This window comes from Cygnus olor, chromosome 25, assembly GCF_009769625.2.
Source record: "Cygnus olor isolate bCygOlo1 chromosome 25, bCygOlo1.pri.v2, whole genome shotgun sequence".
NCBI lineage: Eukaryota > Metazoa > Chordata > Aves > Anseriformes > Anatidae > Cygnus > Cygnus olor.
In genome coordinates this window covers 6,620,105-6,632,967 of record NC_049193.1, presented here as the reverse complement: position 1 = coordinate 6,632,967, position 12,863 = coordinate 6,620,105, and the positions used below count along the sequence as shown (strand labels likewise).

The window sequence follows — 12,863 nt, the reverse complement described above, 5'->3', positions numbered from 1 at the left end:
CTGCACAGCTTATCCCAGGGATGAGAACGTCACCACAGGTATAGAATCATAGAATCATAGAGTATCCCGAGTTGGAAGGGGCCCATAAGGATCATCAAGTCCAACTCCTAGCACCGCACAGGTCTACCATGTGACTAAGTGCACAGTCCAATCGCTTCTTAAATTCAGACAGGCTTGGTGCAGTGACTACTTCCCTGGGGAGCCTGTTCCAGTGTGCAACCACCCTTTTGGTGAAGAACCTCTTTTCTCCCTACAAACACGAACAGCATCCCTGTATTCCTTCCTCATCACCTGACCCTCCTTCCAGCAGCCGTACACTTCCTTTTTAACCCTAAGCTCCAGTAGAAGATCCCTGGTCAGCCAGGCCGGCCTTCTGCCCCGCCTGCCTGACTTCCGATATTGTGGAATCACCTGATCTTGTGCTTTTAGGAGGCAGTGCTTAAAGATTGACCAGCACTGATGGACGCCAATGCCTTCAAAAGCAATTTCCCAGGGGACCTTGCTGACTAGTTCCCTGAGCAGCCTAAAGTCTGCTTTCCCCATATCCAGGGCTGAAGTTTTGGTGACAGTTTTCCTTCTCTCACCATAAATTCTAAACTCAACCACTTCATGGTCACTATGACCAAGACGGCCGCCAATTGCCACGTCTCCCACAAGACCCTCTCTGTTCTCCAGCAACAGATCTCGGAGGACACCTTCCCTAGTTGGCTCCCTTAGCACCTGCACCAAGAAGTTATCATCTAGGTGCTTTATGAACCTCCTGGACTTGCTCGTGTCAGCCGTGTGGTGACCCCAGTTGATGTCTGGCAAGTCGAATCCCCCATAAGGACAAGGGGAGTTGATCTCGAGGCATCTCTTAGTTCTGCAAAGAATAATTCATCGGCGTTGTCGTCCTGGCCAGGTGGTCTGTAATAGACTCCCACAACGACATCCCCTGTATTTGTTCATCCCTTAATCCTTACCCAGAGGCTCTCAACTTTGCCATCACCAACTTGAAGTTCCGCACAATCAAGCCCATGCTTCACATACATCGCCACCCCGCCACCTCGCCTACCCTGCCTGTCCCTCCTGAAGAGCCTGTAACCATTTATTGCAACACACCAGCCACAGGACTCATCCCACCAGGTTTCGCTTATGCCAATGATGCTGTAGCTGTGGGACTGGGCCAAGACTTCTAGCTCATCCATTTTATTCCTCATACTGCGTGCGTTTGTGTAGAAGCACTTCAAATGTGCCTCCCTACACGCAGCTCCTTGTGGAGCCAACCGAAGGATCTCACTAGCACACAGTCCTTCTGATTCTAGCGCACCATCCCTTAGCTCATCACCAGCATGCCTGGTTTTATCCCCTTCCCCCTTCGACTCTAGTTTAAAGCCCTATCTATTAGCCCTGCCAGCTCCTGAGCAAAAATCCTTACCCTTCTCTGAGAGAGGTGCATCCCATCTGGTGCCAGCAGGCCCGGTGTCATGTAGACCTTCCCATGATCAAAAAACCCAAAGTTCTGCCAGTTGCACCAGTCCCGAAGCCATGTGTTAATGTGATGAGTCTGCTTGTCAGCATCGATCCCCCCTATCAGAAGGACAGAGGCAAACACAACCTGTGCCCGTGATCCTTTAAGTAGTTGCCCCAAAGCCCTAAAGTCCCTTTTCATCGCTCTCGGACTTCTTGTTGCTAGCTTGTCATTACCAGCCTGGAAGACCAGTAGAGGGTAGTAGTCGGTGGGTTGTTCCAGGCGCTTGACTTTCTTAGCGAAGTCTCTCACCCGAGCCCCAGGGAGGCAACAGACTTCCCTGTGGGTTGGGTCCGGTCGGCATATTGGGCCCTCTGTCCCTTTCAAAAGGGAGTCACCCATGACAATAACCCTTCTTTCTTTTTTGACAGATGATGTAGCAATGCAAGGGATAAGGTTGCCTTGCCTTAGGCACCCTCTCCAACTGGGACAGGCTTTCATCTACTTCATTGTTCTGACTATGGTGTTCTAGACCTGTGCCTGTTATATAAGGGTATATGTTATATAAGGGTAGATGGGAAGGTGAGGTGGGCAGGGACAGGGCTCGCCTACCACCCCAAACAGGATCCTGCCTCCATTCCCCCCCCTTGGCCTAGGTCTCCTCCTACTGCCTGGCGGGATGAGGGAACCTTTGTCTTCTGCGTAGCAGGAGACACTTGTGCTGTGGCAGGCTTGTGAGTCTGTCTCAGAGAGAGTAGAGTACACCTCCACCAGCCAATTTCCCCCTCTGACTCCCCGATGCTCCTGAGCCTGCTCACCTCCTCCTGAAGCTCTGCTACCTGTTTGAGCAGCTCTTCAACCTGGGCACACCTCCCACAGGCATACCCCTCGCTGCTGCTGTTGGATACCGAGAGAAGACTCGGGCACACCCTGCAGCCCAAGACCTGGATGGTGGTGTGTTTCCCCGAGCCCTCCCGTCTGAGTAGCCACATCGGTGACTGTGGCTGTAGAGGCCGCAAGAGATGCGGAGGCCATGGTTTTCTGCCTGGTTGATACCATGGCCAGGTTCCTCGCAAGTAGGTTACAAGTACCGAAGGGAAAGACCGCTGCAAAAGAGCGGCGAGGGGCTCTCCCTGCTCGCCCTGCCTGCGCGAACTGCCGCGCCACGCCCTGTTTGCCCGCCCTGGTCGCCGCGCTCCCTAGGGGCTGCTTTTGAACGGCCGGGCAGGGGGCGCTGCTGGCTCCACCTACGCCTCGTCAGCCTCCCTCACGAGGGCTGCCGGGTCCTGGCGGCTCCCTCGGATGCTTCGAGTGGCCTCGATGCCAAAAAAAGGCCCTGCCTGTCTCCATTCCCCGCTCCGCTGCAGAACACGTCTGCCCCGGAGCCGATCGCCTCGGCAAGTGTAGGCACGAAAGTAGGATGTATAAGTACAGCCCAGCTCTGTACTTCCATAATACAGCATTCACATACCTCTATTTGGATTGATGATAACGTTTGTCAGCTCCTTGGGGCAAGGACTGTCTTCCTGGCTTATGTTTATTATTAAACATTTATTTCTAAAATTGATTAAAATTTAAATAAGGGAGGGAATTTGTTTTAGCTTGCCTTGGAGAATGACATGGGTTGTGATTTTGTGCAGAGACAAAAGAATATCTAATGTTCCTATTTGGAAGGAATTAAAACTACACATTTTTCTGCAAATGTTTTTGGTCAGAAACCATTTTGATGGCCTTGCTTGCTGTATTTGCAAGTCAGGTATGCAGTGTACCTGAGCATCCACAGCTATTCCCAGCTTTGCATACCCCAGACAGCTTCTGCAAGTGCCTGCAGGCTAAACAGCATCCCTAAGTAAAGCTCCTGCCTCCCTTCCACTTTGGAACACTGTTAAATGTGAGGGGTATTTCTAAGCCTAAAATTACTCCTCCATTTTGTGTGCCATTGGCTGTTTGTTGGTACAATTAATTGCAGCATATTTTCCTCCCATGTTTCAAAACAATCTATAATAGTACCCCTTGCAGGGGGTTAAAGTACAGCACAGCTACCCCAGGTAAATTCTTGTGGTAAACTATTTCTAGAGATCAAGCAAGGACAATTTAGTTGCCAGGGATAGTGAAATGTGTTGTGCATTTATTTTGTTGCAAATCAGATAGGTATATACACACTTCCCATTTGCAATGTAATCTAGGAAGCTGAGAAAGAGGTGTCAGTGAATTGTTAACACTGTTATCGTTAGTTCTTTTAACTTCTGTATTCTGGTCTTCTATGCTTTTCTGCAATAAGAGGAGAAATAAACGTATGAGTCAGGTATGTTCTTGTAAATGCACTTGTCTTTCAAAAAGATTCATACACACCAGTTTCACTAAACAATAAAACCAGAAAGCAGAATACAGCTTCTTTGCTAAGAAAAACTTCAGTCTGCCCCCCCACCCCCACCCCACCCCAAAGCTGTATGCCCAAACAGCTCCATCTCACTGCAGTATTTCATGGTCCCACTTGCAATATATTCTTTTTGCTTTCTGCCTTTGGTCCTTTGGAACAATTTGCTCTAGATATGAAGTACGTGCTGGTGGCTGTGACCTGGGGGGATCTTCTTGTGGCAGTGATGTGCAGGTCTTGGGCTGACTCCAAGGATGAAAAGAACATGGGTGTTCCTCTGCTCCACTCAGTAAAAACAAGTCTTGGTGTAGGAGCATCCATATCAAGCATTTTCTTGAGTTGCCACACTTTCCCAGGATGCAGGAATGTTACCAAATGCAGCATCACATGAATGTACCTAGACTGCTTTGGGAATGCAGGCTCATCTCCTTCCATACCAGTTCATTCTGGGGTATCCACAAACTGCATTGCATTGTGCAGCAGAGATAGCTATGGAAAAGCAAGAAGAGAAACATATCTAATGGTTACAGCTGATAGCATTATTCTACCAACTCTGAGGTCAGCTGCCTGCTCTCCTACCTGTGTGATCTTAACTCCCAGAAAAGATTTGACTTCAAGGGAGTGAGGGACACTTAACACCTTGAAGGTCTGAACCTCCAGTTGCTTGAAATACTGCTTAGCAATACTCTTTGCCCATAACTTTTGTGCCAAACTATCATAACAATACATTTCCATGCTAAATTTCCTCCCTCCCTTATTAGGAAAATAGAATTATCTCCCTGTTTCTTTAAAATTCTGGGGTTTAGCAGGTAGATAATTTATACGTCTTAAAAATCCAGCCCCAGCTATGAAGCAAATACTCCTTTCCTCTCAGGGAACCATTCCCTTGCCTAGTTATTTTGAGCTTCGTTACAACTGTTACCATGCAATGGCAACTTTTTGAAAAGGAGCTTGAGTGCTAAGGTTAAAACAGGTTCAAGCATAATTCAGAGTGCCCTTGGCAAAGACAGAAGTGTTACTGGGTCTCATTCGTCATTACCTGACTACTTAAGGTGCTGGAGTGGCTCATTATTTTTTTTATATAACTTCGTGAGAGCTGCAATAGTCAAAGAGAGGAGTACCACAATTTTCCTCCCTTAACCCACATTCAGTGGGGAATAATATTTAAGACCTCAGAGAGCAATGCAAAAGGCTTCCCCTTCAGCAACCAAACATCCCTGCATGAGCTGTATGGAGCGGCTCAGGCTCAGCTCCAGTAAGGTTTTTGCTGTCTCTGGTGTGCAGCATTTTGGAGCTGATAGTGAGGAGCTGGTTTTGGGAAGGTCAGACCTGCCTTCAGATAACTATCACCTGCTTATAAGCCAACTGGTCAGCTATACTTTTCTGTTATTGATCCTACCTGTCATTCCTCCAGCCTTCTTCCCACTGGGATCACAGTCCCAATTTCCACACCACATACAAATACCAATTCCTTGCTCCCCCACCAATTTTCACCCCATCTCAATCCATTCACACCTGTGCAAGGTGGCAGTGAAAATATACCAAACTGAGACATTCACATGGCATCCTCCAGCAGCATTAGACTCCCAGGCTGCAAAGTAACTCAAGAGGAGGGTTGAGTAAATCTTCAGCAGGGGCATGGCACTCTGCAGTGTGGGGAGAGATCACACCATCATGGAGCATTAAAATAAAAAGCTTTTGAAGTATAATAGATCTCAAATATTACTGAGCAAAGACCTCCTTGCTGCTCCATTCTTACCTGTTTGTCTTGCTCCCATTAATCCCAGCTGATACAGGCAGTGGCTCAGAGTAGTCCATACCTGATAATTTTTGTACAGATAACCACCAGATTCATAATGCTGAAGTCCTAACTATTTTTTCTGTTGTGTGGCTGTTTTAACTTTGTGTGTGTTGACAAGGATCTTTACAAATCTGTTTCTTATAGCCATCAGGATTTGTTACTGTCATTGGAGAAAGCAGTAGCAAATGCTAGTGCAGGGTGAACAGTAACAGGCATTCAAATGCATCTGAACTGACTGGATCAGGAATAGAAAAAGACTACTGGGAGGATTAAAGAAAAGCACCTGTTCTAGAATGGAAGATTATGAGAATTTAGCTTGTTTAAGCTAGCAAGGCAAAGGCTGTGTGAAGGTATGCAATTACTCTGTAGAAAATACGTCAAGGGGCTAAGCACTGAGAGGGAAATGGAGCCATTTCAGCTAAACGGTGATGCTGGCTTTGGAGCAAATGATATCTATTGGTCATGCTGGAAGTTAGAGGTGCTTGATTTTTTAATGCTTGAAGGAATGAAATCTTGAAGTAACTAACTGCTCCATATAATCAATGGCGGGGGGTGGGGGGGACACACACGACTGGCAAGTTTTAAAACAGGATCATCACTTGTGGATGTGATTATATGATGAAGATGCTGATAACTGGAAGCTGAGCTCAAGGACCAGTTCGATGCACTGCAAAATTTTCCTTTACTGAAGGAATGGATTGGTTGTACACCTGGATCATGGGTTGTTAGGCATATCTGATGTGGGTTCAGAGAGGTGGGAGGATGCCTGTGAAACCCAGGTATCTGTGGTCACCTCCTGTAAAGCTCTTTCACCTCAGCTCTGGGAGGCACATAGTGTGAATCCCATGTTTCTTGACCATAGGAAGATTTTAATATACAGCTTGTCAGATTGGGAAATTTGATTAACTCACTCCCCACCTGTGTCTGAATGGAGACATTATTATTTAGTCCACCAGAGTGCAAGTCCAGGTGGGGCTTAACTCTTTTTGTCCACGAGGTTCCCACGTGGAGGCTGAAGCAGCTTCTGTAGCTGACGGTGTTCATGTTGCACCTACCTAAAGTATGAGTGTGAGAAACCTGAACCGTAGACAATCTTTAGTGAGTGTTGCTTACTTATGTGCTAATGCCATGCTAAGGACATCCCTAAGTATTTGTCAGTGTTTTCACCTTCAAGGGGTGGCAAGAACTTCCTGGGAGTTTTGCCTGTGTACAATCTAGCTCAGATCAGGGCAGCAGATGTAGAATTTTTTTTTTTATCAGCTGTATTGTCTGTGAGCCCCTGGAATGCTGTTGTGTTAGAGTTGGTATAAAAATTGATTGGAATGATGGTCTCTGCTCTCTGTTGCTTAAAGATAACGTTCTCTCTGATTTAAGGGGTATATTAGTAGCAAGGGAAAAAAAAAAATAGGGGGAAAACATTGGTAGACTGATTCTGACCCATATAGCTTTCTACCATTTATAATACAATAGAGATAGAGTTGTCTTCATCTGAAAAGACAATAATACAGTCCATCCACAGAAATGAGTTAGTTGGTCTTGATTTTGCCACCTGGGAACTCTGATTATTGTCTTGTGAAACAGAGCACCTGGTCTATTATCCCATAAATAAGTGAGAGCAAATGCACTGTGTTTTCATTACAAAGCACGGCTTCCCTGCAGGGCTGCTGTGTGTATTGGAATATGCTGCAATACAGGAATGAAATTTGGAAATTTGCCCTGAGGTTTCCTGGAGAGGCAGGGCTGTAGTAGCAGTTAGAGAAATTCTTGCTCTGCCCACCAGAGTTCCCCTCCCACGGCTAAAAATGTGATTGTTATTACTATTAATTAGAGCTATATGGAAACATTCACAGGCAAACCTCGAGCCACGTCAAACATGCCTCTCAGAGTTGTATTACAAGCTTAAATTGCAAATCAACACTGGTGAGAAAAGCACTGAGATGCCTGAAGGGAGTGGGTGAGTGAGCTAGAGCTCTGGCATCAAATGCTGTGGGAATATATTTAGGGTAAACCAAGGTCCAGATGTGGACTAATTAAGACTCACTTTCAGTTGACTTGGGGGATATTATCTAACAAATCCAGGACTGCTGAATGTGCAGTTCAACCTCCTTTCTTCTTGATTTTAGTGCCTACGCTGGGATTTTGCACCGTGTCTATTTTGTCCCCATTTAAATTCCAGATGTTGTGCTCAAAAGATCCACTCCAAACAAGGACAGCAATGACCCTGCTAATACCACTTGGTGCTGCAGTCAGACCTAGTACAACTGAAAGCCTTTGATGCTTTGCTAGATGTAAAGGAGGTATTAAGGATCAGGCCAATGAGATCTAGGTTGATACTGCTGCAAATGGAGGGATGCGCTGCTTAACAAATGCAGCCTCCTAGGAGAGACTAAAAAGTAAATCCTTACTGGTTGCTCAGTACGAAGTCCAATAAAGCTATTCAAATGGGTGGGGGGACTTTGCTAGAGCTCACTGGGATGCTAAAATCATCTCTCCTGGTCAGCAAGAAAAGGTTCATGCAGGTAAAAATGCAGCAGGAGGGAAGTATGAAGGATCTACCCCAGCATCATCCATGAGATATGTGTCAGACTGGGATGTGAGAGCTTTCCATCTCTCTCTGCTGTATCCCAGATCATTTGTTTTGACTGTGTGAGTATGCTGTCAATTCACCAGCACCTCTACACAGTCAGTTACAATTCACATTTGTTGCTTTTTAATGAATGTTTGTTCACTGGAGCATTTTCCAGGGAGTTTGCATGGTGCAGAGAGCCAATCCACATCCCACCAGCCTCCAACACAATTTAAGGTGAAGAATCAAGCTCAGAAACAAATCAAGAATATATTATATGGCATCTGCCTCCTTTGGTGTCAGACAGAAAAGGACTCTGTGAATGGGAGCCTTGCAAGAAAGTCCTAACAGCCATGTGGACTGAATAATTCTTGCCAATGCAGTGGAAACTCCCAGGGAGAATCATGGCCAGCTGAGACAGCTTTAAAATCCAAATACAATCTCAGACACCACTGCACTGAATCATCTCACCATCTCTCGTTCCCACCATAAGGATGTTATCTGGGATGCTATTCCCGTCAGCGAGATGGAGAATGGAAGCAAACCAATGTCTATTGATTGCATGGTGATGAGTGGCCTTTGAGAAAAGATTTCTTGTCTGCCCACACAGCAAGCTCAGAATGGTGGCCCCACCATGCTTCAGCAACCCCCTGGGACAAAGGGTGCCATACTGGCTCCACAGGATGCCAAAGCACCACCACACACAAGGAAAGTACCAATTCAAAGGCTACTCTTGATGTCCTGTGAGGCCTCACTACCTAACTCAGAAGTGTTTGGCATCACGAAAAAATTCCTAGGAGCCCCAGATCTTTGGGAAGTATTGAGAGACAGAAAGGATGTAGACAGAGCCAAGACTGACCGTGATACTTCTAAAGATCCAGGATTTGTGGCAAAAGGGAACTCATAGGCTACGTGAATTCTTCAGGGAGTAGTGGGAGCCCAATGCACTTCGTTGATGCAGAGCAAGGCAAATTCATAATTACTGTAGATAAACATGTTGAAGTTAATTACTTCTACCATTTGATGTCTTTGCAAATGATCCAATGACTAATAGAGACTGCTTTCCTTTCTTTTCTGTGAAAGCCAAGGCTGCAACACATGCTTGGGAAGGACATGTCAGGAATGCCAAGGAGTAGACAGAAGAGTGGACACCAGCATCAGGTGGCTCTGAATCCTGCTGGGGACATGAGCCTGTGACCAGGAAACTGCGCTCAGGTGGCAAAAATCTTTTACTTCCGTCTCATTGCCCTCAAATGCCCTGGTTGGACAAAATCAACTTGGATTTAAAGTAGGTCAGACTCTCTAGAATTGAAGTCATCTACGGATGCTCCACAGAGGAAGAAATACATGTCAGTGTGACACCACTCCATACAATGGCATTTAACAGAGTTGCTCTCCATTTACTGATCCACGTGATTCAGACAGTGGCTGTAACACAGAAGAAAGGCTGCATCCAGATGGCACAACACATGGGTCACAAATCCCAGCTGAAGGGGAGGACTAGAGCAGAGATGAGGACAACACAAGAGAAATATGGGAGCAGAGTCCAATATTTCAAGGTGCTAAAAAAAAAAAAATGTGGAGAAACACTAGCATCCCAAGCACCTTTTAAGTAGACTTGGGGTCTCTCAAAAACCTACGTATCCACTCAGATTCAAGTGTCTCATAAAGTAATCCCAGGTTTTTGGGGATACTCTGTTAGCAATTCAGTCTGAACTGTTTTAATAGCATGAGGGCATCCTGGACACTCCTTTTAGGTCTCACATGCTGAATTCACAGTTTAGAGTTCTGACCTGCTCATTAGCATTTTGGGTCTCAGGAAGGCCACACCAATGAATCAGGATTTCAGGCGCTTGCTCAGCACCTGTGAGTTTTGTGTCCTGTTAGCATTTCCAGGGAGTTTCAAACCTGCTTCCAGGGAAGTGTTTCCATTGGCCTGGAGAGAAATTCACATTTTGTCTCCTGTCATTCCACAGCAGTTGAATGTTTCTGCTTCATTTTCCTGGGAGGTGGCAGTCCCAGGCACTGCAGCTGCTGACCTGCAGTTTGCCCTGTTCACAATACACTCTGAAATCATTTAGTTTAACACATTAAGTCAATCCATTTCCCAAACCCAGCTGCAACTATAACCCTCCAGGGGATCTTGGCAGCACTGCTGAGCCAGTACCACTCGCAGGCACTGCTTGAGCGCACAGACTTTTTGGGAAGGCAGTGGAGTGGAGAGGAGGAAGGGGATGTGAAAGCAGATCAGCACAGCACCTCTGAGCAATTTTTACTTCTCCCAGAGCCTCCTACCATTCAACAGAAACACAAAAGAGAATAGAAAAATAACATTTACTGACTCTCAGAGGAATGCATGTCAGAGCCAAACTCCACGTGAGGAATCTATGCATTATTTATGGCTCTCAGTGCTGTTCGCTATCCCTCACTGGATGAGCAAGTTTTCTTGTTCAGAGAGATACTTTTAACAGACAACTCTGTTTAAACCCAAATCCCTCTTTTCTCCACTCAGCCGGGACTGTAGAACATGGAGGCATCACTGTGTTCACTTCATCTCCCCAGGTAAGAGCAGCCAAAAGGATTTGTCAGACCACCTGTCTGCAGGATGCAAACTCAAGCCCACAGAGCACATGGCAACTTCATCAGCTCTATCAGAGCCAGCAGATCAATGCTGAGCCAGGCAGTAATTACCTTTGCATTCTCCTGTCTAGACAGGCCTTGAAAATGGTGCTTCTGAGTCGAGATCTTCCAGCTGGGGAGGTTGATTGCACAGCCTTGCCTGAGGGTTTCCCTTGGAAATGATGCTGCTCTGTGATGGGTTCTTGTCCTGCTGGATTACAGCCCAGCCAGACCTGCTTGTTGAAGTATGCCAAGCCCAATTCACGGGTTTTTGCTCCTTGATGCAAACCAGCTTCTTGTGCAAGGTACAACATGAGGCCTATAGCCAAATTTGGTACCTGTTTCACTCCCTCCTGCATCTCCCATGGGTCTGAGGTCTTACTCCACCTCACCAAAAAAACAGGAAGAGGTTGAGCGATCCTCCAGGCACAACCTCCCTATGGCTCAGGGTGGACAGACAGATCCCCACTGAGGAAATCTGGAACTGCCTCTTCCTGGTCCCCAGTAAAATAAATCAGAACAAAAATCAGAGCAATATGAAGGTAGCAACTGTAAAGTACGTTTCAGATACTGACATGGGCTTATTTGAATTTTACTTCTGTATTAAGCTAAAATATGAACCTATATTTTAATATAACAAGTTTTTATATTGTGTCATGCTAGGCTTTATATATTATTAAAAGTTTATATTAAATACAATATTAAATGGTTTTATTATCTACATTTATTAAGTGGATATTTAGTATACATTAGATGCTTCTGTAATTATAAAATGCCATCAAATATTTCAGTACAGCAACATGCTGAAAATAAAATGGATTAAAGCGATAAGTGTGAAGGGTCTGTTTTACCTACCCAAAACAAAATACGTTAGCATTGTTGAAACTAAACAAGGAAGTCCATGTGATTCATTTAGACTTTTGTCCTGAAGTGGATTACACTCACTCAAATTGAAACTTTGATTTGAAGGGAAAGGGAAGAAAGGGGAAGAAAACACATTTTCCTCTTAAACATTTTCTAATCATTTTTCCCCTCCATGCCTGTTCCATGCTAAGCGTGGGAAGAAGCAGCCTTCAGGGCTTGGCCACCGGGGCTCTGGCAGGCTGGTGGGAGAGCAGGAGCCACCGGGGCAAGGTTTTGGAGTGATTGCAGAAGAAAACACAATACCACTTTGGTGGTAAGGCCAAGTGTGGGTTTACTCCTCTGCCTCTAGCATGGTTCTAGCCTCTTGGGCTTTCAGTGCTATTGGCATTCTCCAGTGCTCATGTATGTACAGCAGGGATCCCCATCATACAAACATCCTGAACAACACTACGCTAGCTGGTATCCACACGAGCCTCCTGGTACACGGCCATCATGGGTACATGTGGTCAAAACCAGGCTATAAAACACTCAAACATACACATGGACCCTGTGGCAAGAAGGATTCCCTTTCAGATCATATCCCTGTGCTGGAAATGGCTTTTTTCTCTAAAATGCAAATTTTTCAGCTGAACAGATCCTAATCCCAGCCACACATGCACACAGGCGGAGTGAGGTTGCTCATGAATGGAAGGCACTATATGGAGCTGGCAAGGTTCATGAGCCTTTGAGCACATGGGATCTCTCATACTTCAATTAGTTGGGCACCTGGGATACTTCAATTAGTTTTGCAGCAATTCTCCCTGCAATCACATACACATGCTGCAAGGGGGAACTGTGAACACTCTTGAAGATGCCCAGGCAGAAAGCCCAAGCAGGAACATTCAGAAAGGCAAGAGCAATTGCCAAGAGCTTCCTTTTTCTTCTACACCAGCACTATTCATCCTGCCCACAGACCAATTCTCCACGTTGAGTTCCTCTGGAGGTTACAAGCAATGAGGTTTAGGAAATTCAGGCTCCATGCTTGGCTCCTCTGGTGACAAGCATTTCTGAGAGCAGACAAGCCAAGCAATTTTGCACCAGTGGTTATGAGAGTGCTTCAAGGAAGTGCTTGTAACACAGAGATAAATACTGGGCTCAGCTGTATATAGTGGCGTATAGGGGAGGATAGGTAGGTGTCAGAGTTCAG

The 12,863-nt window shown here is 45.8% G+C and overlaps 1 protein-coding gene across 4 annotated transcripts in view; it reads left to right on the top strand.

The window, feature by feature from the left end:
* Positions 1-12,863, top strand: part of ASIC2 (acid sensing ion channel subunit 2) — a 514,654-nt gene that overhangs the window by 17,165 nt on the left and 484,626 nt on the right. The gene's annotated exons all lie outside the window — the stretch shown is intronic.